We start from the raw sequence: 20,087 nt of genomic DNA, 5'->3' as shown, positions 1-20,087 counted from the left end.
ACCTCTTGGACAGAATGTGGGCTTGCTTTGAAGGACACAGAGACTCTCACTCAGCTTGTTCTTTATTAACATTTTATTCTTTTTTTTTTTTTCCTGATTTACTTGTCAACATGATTTTCAGCCTTGTCTCAATCTCTGCACTGGTTTTGAATCATGAGGAGAAAACTCGAGAGATTTCTAGCCCACAGTGATTTAGAATAGCTTGACAGTGTGTTCCGACACTGAAGGGATTATTTTTCTTCCCTCCAATAGGTAGAACCAAGAAAGGAAATTCCAAACCCCAGCTGAGACCGGGCCGTGTGATATATAATGCGTGTGCCTTGGTTTATGGGAAAGAATGACCAAAACCTGCTCTGGGAGGGATCTTTTGCTCGGTGCGTTCGGTTTTGTTTATGACTGGAAGATAGGAGTTCGTTTATGTCTAAGTGTGAGGTTGCACTCTGTTTTGGCAGTCTTTCTAACATAAACACCACATTTTATGTTAGGATTTGAGGGACGAGAGACTCCCAAATGTTTCACTGTGATTCACCCTTAGAGTACTTAAAACCCCATGAAAATAACAAGGAATTTTTATTAAATGATAGAATGCTTAGCACTTTGCCCTACTTTATGACTTTATAAGTTTCTACTCCTGATGCAAAACTTAGTGAATATACATGTAAGTAAATAACTGCGTTTCTTTGAAATATAGGAAAAGATTATATCATTACAACACCTTGTTCTGCAGTGTTCCAAGAGACCAAATAATATTATTCTTTGAATAAAAAAATACCCCATGCTATAGCTATGATGTGAAATATGCATAGTAATGTGGAATCTGTTTATTTTAGTTAATTTAAAATGTACTGTAACATTTGCTAAATATGGTCCTATAACTAGCACTATAGATCTAGGTGCTTCAACAATGCAAGCCATAGACAGGGCTCAGGGCTGCTGGGTCCCTGTCATCTTCCACAGTCCATCAACCAATGTAGATTTAGAATCACCTAAAATGTTCTTCTCCATTGGGCAGAAATTTTCTCTGTGTTGCTTCCTGAAACATAGACGGTCAGAAGTCCTACGTTTCTCAGTCATGGGTCATCAAATTGATTGCGTATGCATTAGACACACATCAGGGGCCTGTTTGCAGGACTGTCCTCTCTCGGGAGATAAAAGCTTGACATGGGCTTCTCACTTACAACACAGAGAGTCGGAAACCCACTCTGGCACACCCAGTGAAAAATCAACCAACCAAGGTCCAGTGGACGAGCAAGAGGTCTTCAGGCAAAAGATTGAGGCTCTTTTTTTTTTTTTTTTTTCTGACAGAGAGAGATCACAAGTAGGCAGAGAGAGAGAGGGAAGCAGGCTCCCTGCTTAGCAGAGAGCCCGATGTGGGCTCCATCCCAGGACCCTGAGATCATGACCTGAGCTGAAGGCAGATGCTTTAACCCACTGAGCCCCCCAGGTGCCTCCTGAGACTCTTTTCATAAAGGTCCCCGGAAGACAAATGAGTTGTCCGGTATTTCTGCTGGATGACCTCAAAGGAGTGAGAGCCTTGGCCGTCATTTACTTTCAGCCTCTCGGTTCTAAGTCGGAAATCAATGTCAACATAGTCTACTTCTGTGATTGCACCATGCTGTGTTGACTTAAGTGCCGGAGTTCTGGATAAACGTCGCAAAACCCCCTCCTGCAAGCTTGTATGCTTTCCTGGCATCTTTCTACCTTCTGCTTTCCTGGCAGACCCTTTCTGAAGTGTACTCTGCTTTTCCCCACTCTCTCGTGCACAACGCGGCCCCCTGGCTTTGGCTCTCCTTCCCTTCAAAGCTACTCTTGCTGCTGCCTCAGGGGACCTCCATGTTGCCAGACAAAAATGTGCCTTCTCCAGTCCTTGGTTTATCTGGAACACGGAGTTCTACTGAACACCCACTGCTTCTTCAATCTGCACTTAGCCTGGCTTTTGTTATACCATGTCGCATTCTTTTGGTTTCCCACTCTTCTCTCTCCGGCTGCTCCTGTATGGGTTCCTTGGCGGGTTCTAGCTTCTCACCCCTCGGGTGTGGCACGGCCCCGATGCTATTCTCCTTCATATGTTCTTAGAGTCACTTTCACGCACACCCATACCTTCGAAATCACTTCTGTGGTGATGGCTCTCACACGTACATGTCTAGCTCACATCTCTTTTGCTCGTGTGTCAGACGCATCCGTGTACTGTAAACCCCACCTCAAACTTACCCTGTTAGACGCCACCTTACAGGTCTCCTATCTCCCAGCCTCCATCCAAACCAGATAACCAAAAAGCATCCTAGACCCCCGTTCTTTCTCGTCTCACCCTTAAGGAGCGTAGAGGTCACCAAGGAGAAGAGAGGCTCCTCCCTGACCATCTTCTCTCTCCTCCCTGCCTCTGACGAGGTACTGTTCCCCCTCACCAGACCGCACTGGGTCCTCCGAGCTGGTCTACCTGCCTCCAGGCTGCCCACCTCTTCCGGGACCCACACACGCTGCTGCAGGGATGACCTTTCTAAACGGCAAAAGTCATCATGTCATTCTCAGGTACAATCTGTTCATTGTCCCCCTGACTTAAGAGTCAAGTTAAGCTCTTGTGGGTTTGTGTGCCAGATCTTTTCTTCTTTCTCTCCAGAGTCAGTTTGCCCTTGCGAGGGCGGCTGCCTCTGGGGAACTTCCTCGCCAGGGTTCTTAGTTACTTCTGAGGCCTGTCAGCACGCAGGCCCCAGCACACGTGGCTTATGAAAGCTAAACCTTGGGTTAAACCTTCCACCTGACCATGATCCAAGTTGATCCTGCCCCTATTGGGGCCCCCCTGCCATGAGGCTACACCTTCCCAGAACCCAGACAGAGCGGTTGTGGAGGGGGTCCACTTTTCCCTGTGCCTTCGGTTACCTGCTCCCTGACTGGATGTCACAGATTGAAAGACAAACACAACCCCGCCGACTGTCACCAACACAGCCGCCATCTTCTTTACTCTGTGAGGGAACCCATTGAGCTTGGGTCTTCTGGGCTTGGATGCTGATATACTCCAGGGGCAGACAGGAGTTGGAATAATTCTCTGTGTAACACTGTTGTTATGTATCAGTTATCGGATATTACCTCAGACCTCCTTTAGACGTTCTTTCTGTAATGCAGAAGCTAGAAGGATGTGGAGTAGAAGTGATGGTGTCTAACTCAATGTGGCCTCATCAATGAAGACATTTAATAATCTTGCAAGATAAAAAAACTCTGGGAGTTAAGGACTTCAGAGTTGTTTTGGCAATGCCAGAGGGTTCCCGACCCTTGTCTCCACCATCTGCAGGAAGACTTGTCGTCTTCTGTCTTATTCTGTCTTATCACGTCAGGGTCACAGCTACTCTGGGCATCACTTCATCCGACAGCCTCGCTCAGAGGCTGATCGTGAAGGGGAGCTTTTGGGATGGAGAGACATCTCCTCATGTCTCTGTCCTTTATATCAGGGTGAGAAATCTCTTCAGGAGCCATCCCAACAGATTTCTCTAGTTTTCATTTTATTCATACCCATGTCACATGAAGCACCGTAGCCAGAAAGAAGACAAGGATGGAAGGTATCAGGCATTTCCCCAGCATCTTTTGTGGGGTTTCTGCCGCCATGGAAGAAGGAAGAAATAATAAGGGTTATTGACTTTGTCAGCGATAACATCTACCGCATGAAACACACTCCAGTGTTTCTCCTTCGGCAGATAGATGCTTTAAGTGCCCAAGGCTTGTACTCCAAAACACAAAAGAAAAAAATCCACTCATAATTTTAAAATATTATCCCTTATATATAACAACACATACACAAATGGGTATGTGCTAATACATTTTATTGTATTTTTGCTTTTTTTTTTAATAAAAAGATTTATTTATTTGAGGGAGAGAATGCAAGCAGGGGGAAGGGCAGAAGGAGAGGAGAATCCAGCAGACTCCCTGCCGAGTAGGGAGTGCCACAGAGGGCTCGATCCCAGGACTCTGAGATCACAACCTGAGCCAAAAACCAAGAGTCAGCTGCCGAACCAACTGCGCACCCAGGTGCCCCTGCACTTTGCTTTTATCACTCAACCATGCCAACTGTATCATATTCTAAACTCCACACAGACTGCGCTCTATTTCTGGAGCTGCTGAGGTGGCTAGTCACGTGTAGCATTTTAGTTACTACAATTTTATGTCTCACTGTGGGGTAGGGCAAGTCACTGTCACTGCCTCTCAAAACTTACCTAGTTGTTTTTGTAGGTGAATTTGTGAAATGTGAGCCCCATTTAGAGGCGAGCTATGCCTCGAAATCTTGTTCGTATTCATATTCACACACACACGTTATCTAGAATTACGTGCTTGAACATGTTGACAAAGCTCCTTTCGTGAGCTATCTCAGGGGGTCACAAATTCGGATGCCCACACTGGCCAGGCAAGTCCCGTAAACAAAGTCCTGTAAACATAGTCCAGAGATTAAACAGGCAGGGATAGGTTTAATTTCCACAAAGAAATAATCGTTCACCCATTTTTTTCTTCCTCAAACTCTGTGGTCCTTTTAATCTCTTTTGATAGAAAAATGGCAACAGAGAAATATTTCTCTACTACTAATTGGATGGTAAAGTAGCCCCTGAAAACTGGCTTCAGTTTGGGGGAAAAAGTAGTGGATATTGTGGCAGATATGTTTCTTCTCAAGGGAGCAGTGGCCATTCGGCCATAGCCAGTTGTGGTCACTAAGGATTTGCAGATATTGACCCATCTTCTGACTTTTAGACAAGAATGAGGAAACCAGATTTTTATATGAAATTTTCTTATTTAAAGTGTTAATCTTAATGGAAGGTTTTGAGGAGGGTTTGGTTTTACTTATTGTTGAGGGCAAGAGCTCCTAAGCATTCTCTCCTGACTCGTCATCAATCTGTTTCAGTTTCTTTATCTGTAAAATTAAGTTCTTGGCCAAAGCCATAAATGCTTTGTGACTTACTGAAGATATCAGTCCATGCAAAACTTTGCTGCCATCCAAAACTTGCCTACTATATACTTAAGAACAGAGTTCTTTAGAGGCCCCAGGGTGGCTCAGTTAGTTAAGCATCTGCCTTTGGCTCAGATCGTGATCCTAGGGTTTTGGGATCGAGTCCCGCCTCAGGCCGGCTTCTCCCTCTGCCTGCCGATCCCCCTGCATATGTGCTCACACACACTCTCTCTCCCTCTGAATATAAAGAAATAAAATCTTCAAAAAAAATTTTTTTTAAATACCTGTATTTGTTTATAAAAAATGTTAATATTAAACACATCTGCAGGCCAGATGTCACCAATAAGCTACTCATTTGTGGACACTGAATTAACCATTAAAAATGATTATATTTAAATTATTTTATATGTTTTTACTCTAAACTATCATTTTTAGTTGACTAAACCACATGAGAAGCAAAACAGATAGCTATAAGCCAAGACAGCTCAGAAGCAGCTATATTTTAAAATTTTGTTGGATAATGTGAACATTACCCAGGAGCAACCAAAATGAAATATAATAGCTTCTTCAGCTAGCTTGGGCATAGTCTTATTTATTCATTTTATTAAATAAGTTTGTTTTTTGAATACCTACTAAATTCAAGTGTGGTGACAGGCTTAGTAGGAACAATAAACTAAAAAAGACATGATACCTTCCTTGGGTAGGCTGTCTTATAGCTGATGCTCATATAAAGCAGCTAATATCATTAGCCCTGCTGGCGGCGGGGGGGGGGGGGGGGGGCAGTATGTTACATCCTCCTCCCCCCATATGCACATGCATTAATATGTCCTTTTGTTATCTTAATAGATGTAAATAAATTGGACCTTTTAAGGATCATCTGTTAATGCAAGCCAAAAACAAAACCAACCAAACAAACAAAATAACCCCTCCAACTTCTAGAAGAGAGCTCTTGTTTTCATGAAGATATCCCAACAGTGGGGAAATTAATCAAAGTAAAGCAAGGAACCAACCAAACAAACAAATAAACAAAGAAGTGATGGAGAAAGGATGGGAGGGAGGAAAGAAAAAAGCAGAGTTTTAAATTAGGGTAACAGAGAAAAAAGCTGACTGTTCTGGATTCCTGACCCCGTTTCCTTTTTTCAACCTAAGAGATTATGATGACTTTTATGTTACATATTTTTTTTCTATAGAAAAAAATAGTGACTAGAGAAGAATCAGTTCCACTCTAAGTGGAATTGATGTCAAATTAGCAAATTTGTTGCAATTTTATTTCCTCTTACACTTGACCACTTTCAAGTAAAATTAAATCAAGGTAGATGTTCCACTTTTGTTTTTATCTTTGTTTCTAAATGGTTACTTTCTTTTCTTTAGGGAATTACAAAGCCAGCCATTACGTACGGTACCTATTAAACTGAAAATGTTTTTGTACAGGGATATGAGAGAAACACACTTAGATTGGCACTTCTATGAAAGGGACTGAGAGTTCTGAAATCATCTGCAGTGTGATTTGTATGTTATCAATAACTCTGAAGATTGTGAAGCTGCATCCTGAAAAAAAGAGTTTCTCATCTGTCTATTCCAAGTTATCTAGAGAATGTGGTAGAAGAACACACGTATGTGTTCAAATCACACATCCTAGAAAGGGGACCACCTTTAAGTTCTATTACCTGTAAGTCCGAGGAGTTGTTGAAGGATTTTCAGGAAGTTAGAAGTATAGCCACTGGCTTTACTTTGCCAACGTCCACATTTTCTTGTTTTTTGCTTATTTTTTGACAGAAAGGTTGACAAATTGAAGAAAACATCATTAGTCCACAGGAATTTTGAGATAGCCATTGAAAGCAGGTAATAACTATTTACATGTATGTTTTTTCATTAAAGTATGATGAAATCTTTGATGATTGCGCTTTTATACAGTGCATATAGTCTATCAGTTTTTTTCTTTTTTTCACAATAAAATGACAAGTAAAAGTTGCTTTTAAATTCAGAAAACTACATGACTAGCATTTTAAGAATCTCTGAAATCTTTAAGAATCTCTGAAATTTTAAGAATCTCTGAAATTGATCTTAGGCGAGAAATTTTAGACTTCTTCCTACCCACTAAAAGACTACCAATGATAATTTTCTGGATTTGCAATGATAATATTCAGAACTAACCATTTTATTTCTTCCTCTGAACCTATATGCCTTGTAATTAAATAATCCACATCCTTGATTCTATGTACATGAATTAGTTTATCATCATACCTGATCTGAGAAGAGGTTTTTATTTCTGCTTAGTGACCATGAAAATTTCTGAGCCACCAGGTGGCAGAGTGTCCTTGGCTTAGATTGAATATTACATTTATCCACTGATTGCCAAATGTGGTTCACAGTGAACGCTAGTGGCCCTCAAATCTTTTATTCATGTACCCCTCAAATAATTCTGAAAACATACACAGGAGCCACAAACTTTTAGGTTTACGTATAAAATCGTTCAACAAAAGTTTAAGTAACTGAAGAGGTTTAACTTCTGGCATACTATAAATAGTGAAATTGTAAAATTAAATTATTATCTCATTTTTTAAAATGAATCTAATTGAGTGCAAAATACCATAGTGATTTGATAGCAACCATCAGCTATTTTTACAAATTCTAAAACAAGCTCATCTTCTACATTGGATACTTTAATTGCTCCTTTTTCTCCGTGACACCTTATTTTCCATTTTTTTTAAAAGATTTTATTTATTTATTTGACAGAGAGAGATCACAGTAGACAGAGAGGCAGGCAGAGAGAGAGAGAGGAGGAAGCAGGCTCCCTGCTGAGCAGAGAGCCCGATGCAGGACTCGATCCTAGGACCTTGAGATCATGACCTGAGCCGAAGGCAGCGGCTTAACCCACTGAGCCACCCAGGCGCCCCCTTATTTTCCATTTTATTTCCTCTACAGAATTTTATACAAATATAAAATGTTTTAAGCCTACATGCTTTGGCCACAGTATTTTCCTTCTCTGCAACAAGAGTCTGTGTATAAATGAAAATAGATGTTTTGTATTTCCAGTGACCATAAGATTCTAAGTGTCAAATTTTCATATTTCTGAATTTCTTATATATATTAGTATGTATTTATAAATTTGCCCAGTATACATTTATTTTTTCATTAATTTGAAAAATGCTGAAAAATATTGAGACAAAAATGACCCTTAATTTTACCACTCAAATAATATTTTTTATTCTTATTTTATTTTTTTAGAAGATTTTATTTATTTATTTGACAGAGACAGTAAAAGACGGAACACAAGAAGGGGGAGTGGGAGAAGGAGAAGCAGAGAGCCCTATGTGGGGCTCAGTCCCAGGACCCTGGGATCATGACTTGAGCCAAAGGCAGATGCTTAATGACTGAGCCACCCAGGCAGCCCTTGAATAATATTCATAGAGAAAAATAAATGACAACCCCTGGTGTGCTTATCTCTTCCCACTTTGCCCAGATAAATTCTGTGATTTGAGGCCCATTCATTCATATTTTTTCTAAGTTTATAAAGATCTATCTATGTCTTTAAAATCTAGAGCACAAAATATTAAGGGCCTTGCAAAATTTTTAAGAGATTCTTTCTTTCCTAGCACTCAAAGCAATGTTTCATTGGGGATGTGTGTGTATATATACACATACACACAAACATATGTACCTACATACGTTAAAAAATAATACGTATTGAGATGTGATATTGCTAAAGCTTAGAGCTGAGTCCTAAGGAGTTTAAGAAACTGCAAGACTCATGGAGACACGCTCTCCATAAACCCACTCTAGCTTCTGACACCAAGTGCAGGTTTGATAACTTGCTAGCTAGCAGACCCACAGAACACGCTGAACGCTGTCCTACTCATAGTTACACTCTATTGTGGGGAAGGATACAGATTACAGTCAGCCAAGGGAAAAATGACACCGAGCAGAATCCAGGAAGAGAAGTAAATGTGGAACTTCCATGTCCTCTCCCCACGGAGTCTCGGCTGTGCTATTTTCCTCCTATCTGTGTCTAATACATGGAATGTTGACAACTAGGGAGGCTCACCTGCGCCTTCATGTTCAGAGTTTCACTGAGGTTCTGTTTTGCAGGCATGAGTGGTTGCCTGTGTGCTAATTTCATTCTCTAGGCTCCAGCCCCTTTGGTTAAGCCAATACTGTGTGACCCAAAGCCCTCACCTACTTCAAATTTGTTGGTCTTCCTGGTGTGATCAGCTCCTACCCTAAATGCTATCGGATGCGTCCAGCTCCAACCCTATGTCACATTGTTAGATGATGAACATAATCCAAGGCCCCCCGGTAAACAAAGACACTCCTATCATACACGACATTCCAAGGGCTTAGAGATTACCTCCCAGAAGCTGAAGGAAAAGGCCAGACCCCTTTTTGGGTGAAGTTAAATTCTTTACTACCCAGATACACATATATACAATAAAACGCACCCATGTGAAGTCTACAGCTCAATGAATTTTGACAAATGTGTATATCAGTGTAACTACCACCACAGTCAAGATAGAGGATATTTCCATGTCTCTAGAAAGTTCCCTCATGCTCCCTTGCAATCAATTCCCTCTACTCCCCCAACGGATCTCCTGTTTTTAGCATTTCATACACATATGTGGAAACATACAGAGTGTTTTATTTGGTGTCTCCCTTCTTTCATTCAGCATGTTTTTTGAGATTTACCCATAGAGTGTCAGTATTTTATTGGTCCTGGGAAGTATTTCACTCTGTGCATATGCCATAATTTATCTATCCATTCACCTGTTGACGAACACTTGGGTTGTTCTCAGTTTGGGGACTGTTGTGGACAAAGCTGCTGGTTTTTGTATATAGGTCTCTTCGTAGACATTTTTTTCAATCTTTTGGGTAAATACCTAGAAGTAGAATTGATGGGTTGGATGAGACTTGATAAAAAACTGCCAAGCTGTTTTCCAGCATGGTTGTAATATTTTGCATTCCTACCAGCAGTGTATGAAAATCCAGTTGCTTCATGGCCTCTCCAACACTTGTTTTTGTCAGTCTTTCTAATTGTAGCCACTTTAATGGTCATGTAGAGTCTTTACTATTTTAATTTGTGTTTTCCTAATGATTTAGGAAGCTGAAAGTATTTCCACAAGTTCATTGGTCATTTGTATGTCATCTTCTGTGAATTTGATCAAATCTTTTGCCCATTTTTAATTGGATTATCTTCTTATTGAGGTATAAGTCTTCTTTATATATTTTTAATGTAAGCCCTTTTGCAAACATGTGGTTTGCTGTTTCATTTCTTAATGATACCTTTTGAAAAGTAGATGTTTTAATTTTCATGAATCTGAGAAGAACACATTTTAATTTGTGCTGTGAACTCCAGCTATTTTTATGGCTATTTTGGGGCCATCCCTCAAATTCAACAAATGTTATCCAACTGGCAACCAGTGACTTTTGGGATGGTCTCTACTTACAAAGCGTTTTTCTAAAATGAAGTAAGGTGGTATTAATAGTAATATTACACAGTATCTCAGATGTCATCATCACCAAAGTCCTTCTTTGGTGGGAAAAGTGGCTATTTTCTGAGACTTAGGTATTAACCCTACCTTCTCTTTTGTTTTCTCTTGACATAGCAGACATATAAAGACTATTCAGGAAACATAACAGTGATACTCCTGGTACTTTCTTTTGGCTGCTGCATTCAGATCCTGGGCTAAAAAAAAAACAAAAACAAAAAGAGAAACAAAAAATCCTCATGGTGAAATCTGTGAAGTAGATATTTTTATTCATTATTCAGATATTCATTATTCAGATATTCAGATGAAGAAAGTGAGGTTCAGAGAAATTAAATATCTTGACCAAGATCCCATAGCTAGTAAGTGGCTGAGCTGGTCTTCCAAGCTGGGTTTATCTAACTCCAAAACTCATGCTCTTCAATAATCTTCTGTTCAAGTTCTGGGCTCATCTGATTTTCGATATATTGAATATAGAATTTGGCAGGTTGTGGAGAAAGGGGAAGGACAAGGGGGAAAGAGATTAGGTCTGGGACTTATTTTGGCACCAGCTGTTCATGCTTCTGCTTCCTAATCCGCTGTACAGACTGGGTAACTTTATAGAGGGTCCAGGGTAACCAAGTCGAATTAAACCAACATAATTGCAAGTCAGAAAATCTAACCAGTTAGGAGGCCATTTGGCTTACCACATGCCTCTGCCAGCATTTAATAAGATCCTCCTTTTGTGAAAAAAAATGTTAGTGACTTCCTCAAACCTCAATTGTGCAGCAGCTTGATCTATAATTTTACACGCCATCAATACTTTTGTTGATGGGATGCCTGGGTGGCTCAGTGGGTTAAATCCTCTGCCTTCAGCTCAGATCATGATCCTGGGGTCCTGGGATTGAGCCCCACATCGGACTCTCTGCTCAGCGGGGAGCCTGCTTCCACCTCTCTCTCTGCCTGCCTCTCTGCCTACTTGTGATCTCTGTCTGTCAAATAAAACTATTTAAAAAAAAATAATTTTGTTGATACCACTTATGTCAGATCTCCTCATGAAAGCCATATAGTTATTTGAAATGTTATCCTAGTGATTAATACGGTTTACACTCAGCTCCCTTCTGAAATCTTTAATACACTGTTATTTTCCAACTTAATGAATGTGAATTGCCTTTAGTTAACTTAGGCTGTAAGCTTGGGACACTGGCAGCCTCATATTACTAGTCACACATTCTGAGGTCTTTCCTTCTGCTTGACAGCCAGAATCTCTGTCATTTGAACAACAAAGAGGAAATGCTCAATGAGATCATTACATTATAATCACTTTGATCTGCAATCTGGTGTCCATTATCGTAGAATTCTACTGAATACTGAGTCTTCAGGCTTCCTTTTATTACAGTTAAGTGTTGTATTTGAAAATCCAAATGATGTTAAATATTCAGGTTGACATGAGTTATGAGATTGCCTATAATATACTAGAAGGTAAGCATTTATTAATAAAAAGAGAAAATTGCATATCTTTCCCTTCTTCAGGAACCAAGGGCCAAAACAATAATTTAGTTCTGGAATTCATTGGTACAGTATTAAAATGCATTTGGGAAGGAGGAAGTAAATTGCAGAGGAAGAGATGGTAAGATATGCTTAGAGATGGGCCATTTCCAACTAAGAAAAAAAGAACTTTTATACATACATGAAGACTGTTTTTATAATTGAAAAAAAAATTTTCACAGCCATTTAAAAAAGAATTTCTCTGGCTTTTCTTTTGCCATAAACTATGATGGGAAATGAGAATTACAATTTTCTGAAATTTTGTCCCATTTAAGCTCCTAAAATATTTCTTAGTTTTAAACCTGAAAATCTCTAAAATACCTTTCTCCTGAGGAGTTCAGTGTCATGGTCAGATTTGTTTTACTTAACCCATAATCTGCTATCTAAGTATTAGAAGATAATTAGCATTTGGCATCAAAGTTTTACTGATATTAAAGTTGGAAGATTCAAATACAGAGAGATTAAGACATTGGTCAGTGTCAAGGAAACACTGAGTTGGTTTAGGGATTTGATTTGGTTTTCCTAACCAATTTATCTATGGCTTGGAAGAAATTAACTTTCTAAGCACTTAAAATCAGACAGGAATTTAGTCTCCCTTTAAAGTTTTTGTTCTTATTTGAAGGTTGCCACTTAGGATGAAGGTCTTAATCATAAAAACATTCCAGAGAATGTTTTAGGTATAAAAGAAATTTGAGCAACATAAAAAAAAAAAAAGGTTTTTAAAAAATGACAATAGTCATGTCTTTCTTCCCCTCTGAATCCATTCCACCCCCTCAAAACAAAAACAAAAACAAAAACAAAAACAAAAAACTCTGCTGAAAGAAGGTCTCACTGAAGACAAATATAAATATATTATATGTGCTCCATAAATAAGAACTAACTCATGGGGAGGGCTAAGTAGGTATGGCGGACAAAACCAGAAATGAGAAAAAGGAAGAAAAGGGAAGTCATTGAAATATATGTACCAAAAAAGAGAGAAGAGACATGTAAAACAGTAAACTCTGTTTCTTTGGAATCTGACTTTTTTTTTTTTTTTTTGGTGAGGATGCAAACAGGTGCTGAATCTGACTTTCAAAGCGCTTTTTACATTTTTATTTTTATCGTATTCCATGAATCAAGTGGACAGTTAATATTTTCGGTATTTGGTAATTAAGCTCACAAAGAGGTAAACTATACTAACTTTCTCCATAGCCACTGACCCCGCAACTGAAGCAGTCAGAGAACCTATGGCCTGAGACTCAGCCTCTCACTTTGTCCCCACTCTTACTCCCCGCCTGTGGCACTCTTCTAGGGGTTGGAGAGAGCCATCCCACCCTATGGGGGTTAGCTGGGCCAACTGAGAAGGGGCCATGACAAAGAATAGCTTAGGCATCCCTCCACGTCAGGCACAGAAAGAGAACAACTAGTGGGTAAGAAGAGTCAAGTGATATTGATCGGTGGCTCCCCAGGGTTGAATTCAGAACATGTTCTGCTGTCTCCTGGGTGCCAAGATTTGACAGAAAGGGCAAAGGACAACTTGAACAATGTGGGGTGGGCGGGTGAAATCTCCATTCATTGTTGTTCACGTGGGAATGGAGTGCTCAGAATAGGGAGATCTTGACAAGGCTCCCTGCCAGGAGCAGCCTCTTATTTCTTATCAGAAATGGAATCCTCACTGCTTCTTTCTCTTCACCCTCGGGGTTGGAAAAGAGTGTGAGGAGCTCACACTTGTACCAGAGAGGAGAGATTTTCTCTAAGAGGACCTTTGTCCTTAATGCGAAAAAAATAAGAGCATGAAAAGAGAAGTTTCAAAAGGAAAGGACAAGTCTTAAAAGTCAGAAAAACATTTCAGAAAACAGGCTAAATGAAAAAGAAGTACAGTGGCTCTGGGTCACTAGAAAACACCAAATTGGTGGTGGTAGTGGTAGGGGTGTTGGTAAACAGGCAATGAAAAGAAAAAAAAAAAAAAAAAAACATAGTTCAAAAAGCAAGCCTGTAAGGAGAAATTCAACAAAACCAATATATACATTAGTAAGGGGTTGGTTACGTAAATGATGGTACATCCACACAGTGGAACACTATATCTCTTTTCAAAAAGGATTAAGTACGCGAGTATTAGTACAGCTTATCTAAGATCAACTTATGAAAAAATAAAATAACAGAATAAGTATTCAAATATACTTTTATTGTGAAATAACAATACATGTTAGTATATGTTATGTATGAAAAAAAATGGAAAGGATGAGGCATCAAGTAGCCAAAAGTAGTTATTTTCTGGAGGATGGAGGGAGCAGTTATTGTGGAAGGGATAATGTTTTATATTACAAGTTTTTATGCTATTCAAAACATTTCTGTAAAACTCATATATTTTCCATGGTGTTTTAAGGAGAAAAAAGTCAATAACAAGTATAGAAATAAGTTATATTATCAAGAAGAAACAATACAGATAAAGTTGAAAAAAGAAAAATTTATTTATTTGCACTGAAAACTAACATTGAAGTAATTCATACGGAACTGTGTCTATATCTGTAGCTAAATCTATGTCTGTCTATACCTCCATTTTTATGAAGTTATGATCCCAAAGTAAAAGTTTTAATTTCATTTTAAAACTTTAGTTTAAAATGACACAAGGGACAGATTAACAGGTGATGATTATGGTCATAAATGTGTTCTGTATGATACTGTATTTGCCCTAAAATAGAATATTAAACATGATCCATAATAACAACTTTACTTACCTATTGAGGTAATTAATATTTTTTCAATGATTAAATATTTTCTTTTGATTAAGTAGAATTATTCCCTTCAGCTCTTCTCTTGCATTTTGTAAATCTCATAAGGCAACTCCAATTGCATTTGATTTACATATGGGCCTTCTCACAAGAGAATCACAAAGGGCTAACAGGAAGGGGAGAATGAGAACATTTCAAATATACTAAAATGAACTTAACAGAATATTTAAAATCAGACTTTGAGAAAAGAGCAGAATTTGGAAGCTAATAGTTTGGAAATAATAGTTTGCACAGATGGACCTAATTGCCCTAAATTTTGAACTAGCTAGGTTAGGTTACATATGAAAAACAGACAGACCCAGAATCTTTCTAGTACATTGTCACATCTCAGCCAGACATGCCAAAAAGAGTGAGCGACAGATAGAGAGAGAGACAAAAGAAAAAGTGTAAATCCTTTGTTGTTTTTGTTCAAAATGACACAGAAGCTATATTCCAATCTGTGTGTTGCAGTCAGGTCGAAGTTCTATTTAATAGGATCGCATCAACAATCCACTCACCTAGGGCTGGGGCTCCATCCCAAATTAATGCATGCATCAAAAGAATTTGTCTAAGATGGAAAAAACCGTTAACGCTGGGATTTTGAAATATGATTTTGGAGGCTTTTAAGGGCCTGTATTATTTACACCAGGTGGAAGAAAACCTTCAGAGGACTTTCTCCCTGCAGTGCTGTAAAAAGTTAGAGCCCAGGCAGAGACGGCTTAGAGGGCCAGGATGCGGAAGTCAGTACAGGTGCGGATCGTTAACACTGCGGGGCGTGGGAAGAGGCTGCAGGACATAGTCCCGTTCAGGCATCTGGACCAAGCTGAGGGACTTCGGGGAACCCCATGGGGGGAACTCATCTTTGGAAAAGAGATGCTGGTTGTAAACAATCCAAGCTGTCTTGTTTTATAAGAACAGCTCTAAAATGGACACTACCAGGGCAATTTCACTTCTGAAATAACGGACACCTGTGTCTGGGACCATCTCCTCAGAGAGCCCCGGGCTTCACGTTCCCTCCTTCCACGGGATGACTTCCCAGCAGGCCCCGCCCCGTCCCGGCATGCCCCTCCTCATTCCGGCCTGCCCCTCCTCATCCCAGCATGCCCTGCCCCATCCCGGCATGCCCTGCCCCATCCCGGCATGCCCCTCCATATCCCGGCATGCCACCTCCCCATCCCGGCATGCCACCTCCCCATCCCAGCATGCCTCGCTGCCACGGGCACAGCGGCTTACCTGGAGGCTTGTGCGGTTCGCATTCCTCGAGCAGCGCAGATGCCAGCTGCCGCTCTTTCCCTGAGATAGGGCGGGGACTTGTGTGCGTTAACAAGAATTTTTCCAGGTAAGATCCCCACATTAATGCTTGGAAAATCCCCCTACCTTCTTCCCACAGGGTCTCACGTGTTCCTCCATATCTCGAAAAACCCGTGGCCCTAAGGCTCACCCACCTGGGAACAAGCCGTAGCTCCCAAAGTCAATCATCCTCAAGCTAGACACTCTAGGGAGAACACCTGCTCAGCATCAAGCCGGTCCTCATCATTCTTCTGCGCAAATCTTCAGCTGTATCCTGTCTGGGCTATTATTCATTGTCCAATTGCTTTGTTTCTCACTAACTGAAATGAAATCCTATCCCGCAGAAACCGAGTTTACCATGTCTGGAAGAACAAGGAATGCAAAGGGAGTGCGAGGAGGCTAGCCACCCACTTTTTTTTTTCTTTTTTTCTTTTTTCAGTTAATGTTGAAGTGAATGCAAACTTTACCCAGCTGTGTGGTTAATATCACTACTGCCTGACATCAGGAGACTGCCTGAGGATTTATATGTAGTAGTTTATATGTTTATTAAGCAACTTGACCCTAGAAATAGGCTTGTAGTTTGGTAGGTTAGGTGGGATTATCTTGCTGGTTTTACAGATGAAAAAACAGTGTGTGAGAAATGAAGAGAGTTGCCGAAGTCTTACATCTAGTAAGTAGCAGAAGTGAGGACTCAAACGCAGGACTTCCCACTCTACTACCCATGCTAAGAGATTTTTAGAAAAAAAGAAAAAAAAATCCATTATTCAAATCCCTTTGCTTGTGTTTGTTTTGGTGAACATAAGAAAAGGACTACTCTTAGAGTATTAAATATCCTTCTCTTCTTAACCATAACTAATTAAAAAATAAAACAATAACAAAGATGCCCTATATGTGTATACATATACACATATATGTGTATGTATGTGTGTGCGTCTATATCCTTACCTCTGTTTATATGAATATGAATATAAATACAAATACATATATATATATATATGTATATGTATATGTTTATCTATCTATCTCAAGGTGAGGTCGTCCAAGAAGCAGCTGGGAGGTCCTCTGGGAGTGTGGAGTGACCCTGGACTACTTTGTGGCTTATACCAGGTTACATTAGTAAATCTCCGTTCTCAGGCTTGGTTCCACCTGGCCCCCTTGGGACCTTTCAAACCTAAGCCTGTAGGTCTCCTAGGGTAATTTCTGCCTGACTTGGTGCACAGGAGAGCGAAAAGACAAGACATATTACTCGGGACATATAGCAGGCTTGTCATATGCCAAGAGATCTGACATATGTGATCTGTGTTGGTGGGTTTTCTGTCACTCACCCTGGGTTTGATCAGTGATTTTTTTTATACTGTGCTTTTGTTTTAACATCTAATCATGTTAGAAAAGTATAGTCCTAAGCATTAGCTTAAATTATCTGTCCACTTTGAAATAAAGACAGAAAATACTTTTTTCAGAACCTGAGAATGTATTTTATAGTAGTACCCAGATGATTTCTGAGAGAGCATAGAGTAAAGGTTTCTACAATAATGAAGGGAACAGAGGTGATGAAAAATAGTATTTTTCCTCCACTATATATCCTTGTCTATATTTTAAAAATAAAGTGGTCTAGTTGGGAAAAAAACACAATATAATAAATTAAAGAAAGTCTTAAAACAAACCCCAAACACTTCTTTAGAGAAAAGAGATCATCCTTAAATACTTTTTTGAATGTTAAGTATGATCTAATAATACACTTAAAATAATGGAATTATCCCATTAAACATAGATCGATCAGGAAAATATATGATCCTATCTCCAGGGACTTGGCTGAAGAATCAATGCTAAAATACAATGAAATAACCCCAAATTTATTATAGCAGACATAGTATTGTCTCTATTTTGAAACATAGTTAGCTAATATACATTGTATTTTTGTTTGTTTCTGAAGAATGCCATTTACAAAGTCCTTAGTGAAATGCTCAAAACTAATTGATATATAAACACTTCAACTTTGAGCCTTCTTGCTGTAGTTACCTTTGGAGTAAGTAAAAGATCTTCATTTAATGTGAGGCCCTCTGCCACATCTTTTTTATTTAACTCTTTTAGAAATAGCACTCATTAAAAGCAAAATCTAATTGCTAAATCGATATTAAAATAGAATCCTGATGTGCGCCTGGGGTGGCTCAGTGGGTTAAAACCTCTGCCTTCCGCTCATGTCATGATCCCAGGGTCCTGGAATCAAGCCCCACATCGGGCTCTCTGCTCTGTGGGAAGCCGGCTTCCCCCTCTCTCTGCCTGCCTCTCTGCCTGCTTGCGATCTCTGTCTGTCAAATAAATAAATAAAATTTAAAAAAAAAATAGAATCCTGAGTCTGGCTTCTTTGTTGGCATTTTATTTTTTATTACTTCTGTACTCTGTATATAAATACTGTGCTTTGATTTTAAAATCATTCAGTAACAGAAAGGGGGAGTTTCTATAATGGGATTTCTGCTTACTTTATATGTGTGAAAGCCACTTTGCTTTTTTATTTATTGCATACAGAAAAATGTATGGAGCTAAAAAAATTCCTGAGATATTGTCAGTTATGGAATTGAAAGTAATAAGCCTGTCAGTAACTTGTTTTTTGTCCTTAGGGAGAAATATCAGAGACTGGTTTCTGATATTTCTGAGGACAGAATAAAGTTATTGCATGACAGAAGATTTTTTTTTTTTTAAGATTTTATTTATTTATTTGACAGAGAGAAATCACAAGTAGATGGAGAAGCAGGCAGAGAGAGAGAGAGGGAAGCAGGCTCCCCGCTGAGCAGAGAGCCCGATGCGGGACTCGATCCCAGGACCCTGAGATCATGACCTGAGCCGAAGGCAGCGGCTTAACCCACTGAGCAACCCAGGCGCCCCGACAGAAGATTTTTTTAAACAGGGTAGATTTGTGCTAAAATAGTATCTTTGGGCTTTGTGCCTAAAGACTACCTTCTCCCTTTTAGAAATTAATTCATTCATTTGAAAGAGAGAGAACAGAGAGAGAGAAAGAGAGAGAGAGCACAAGCTGGGAGGAGTGGAGGGCAAAGCAGACTCCCCGCTGAGCAGGGAGCCCAATGTGGGGCTCAGCCCCAGGACCCTGAGATCATGACCTGAGCTGAAGGCAAACACCCAGCCAACTGAGCCACCCAGCTGCCCAACACTAGCTTCTTTTTTTAAAGTATTTTATTGAGTTATTTTCGAGAGAGTTCATAGACATACATGTGGGAGCAGGAGGGGAACAGAGGGCGAGGCAGAGATAGAGGAAGAGGGAGGTAATCTCCAGCAGACTCTGTGCTGAGTGCAGAGGCAGGTGTGGGGCCTACCCCACAACCCTGAGATCCTGACCTGAGCTGAAACCTGAAATTCTTAACTGACTGAACCACCCAGGTGTCCCAAGACTACCTTCTCAGTAAAGGAGGTCTTTGGGGTACTTAAGAATGTAAGTTCTCTTAGATAAAGTCCAAGATGAACTCTCCTTATGTCAAAACTCACTTACAGAGTATAGCGTTAAAGGTTAGCTATGGATGTATTGACGTCATAATCTTATACATTAACGTTTAAGTTTCTATGGAAGGATTGTGGAGGGACCTTTTTCTGCTCGAGAAAGTATAGAATGTAGGAAAGACAATCGTAGGGAAGAAATTTCAGCCTTATTCAAACAGTAAGAGTAACGAAATGGCCAGCTTTAGGACTCCAGAGTCCGTTAGCAGGGTTCAAGTTCAAGCTCCATCAGATACTAGCGATGTAAGGTTTCACCATACAATGGAGATAATAATAGTATTAGGACTGAAAAAATTAATACTTGTAAGATCTGACATGTAGTAAGTGGCCAATAACTATTGGCTACAGATATCTGTAGTCAGATAAATGTATCTGACTACAGTCAGAATTGAAGCTACTTACCCATTGCCTGTAGGGACAGAATGAGTGATGAAATGAAAATAGGGATTGCAAGGGCACCTGGTGGGCTCAAGTCAGTAGAGCATGTGACTCTTGGTCTCAGGGTTATGAGTTCAAGCCCCATGTTTGGTGTAGAGGTTACTTTAAAATCTTAAAAAAGAAAAATAGGGGCTGGATGGTTATGTTTGAAGGTTTCTTCTAGAGTCTGAA

The 20,087-nt window shown here is 39.8% G+C and overlaps 1 long non-coding RNA gene across 1 annotated transcript in view; it reads left to right on the top strand.

Moving 5' to 3' along the window:
• The first annotated feature begins 1,408 nt into the window (after window positions 1–1,408).
• LOC106006323 overlaps window positions 1,409–20,087 on the top strand; it is a 60,687-nt gene continuing 42,008 nt past the window's right edge. The window contains exons 1-3 of the long non-coding RNA XR_001180305.2: window positions 1,409–2,529; window positions 6,701–6,766; window positions 15,331–16,020. This is a non-coding gene — a long non-coding RNA (uncharacterized LOC106006323). The remainder of the gene's footprint in view (window positions 2,530–6,700; window positions 6,767–15,330; window positions 16,021–20,087) is intronic.

This window comes from Mustela putorius, unplaced genomic scaffold, assembly GCF_011764305.1.
Source record: "Mustela putorius furo isolate JIRA1106 unplaced genomic scaffold, ASM1176430v1.1 tig00003932_pilon_pilon_pilon:0A:0A, whole genome shotgun sequence".
NCBI classification, from domain to species: Eukaryota; Metazoa; Chordata; class Mammalia; order Carnivora; family Mustelidae; genus Mustela; species Mustela putorius.
Note: the sequence above shows the minus strand (reverse complement) of the source record. Positions and strands in the feature narration are given on the sequence as shown.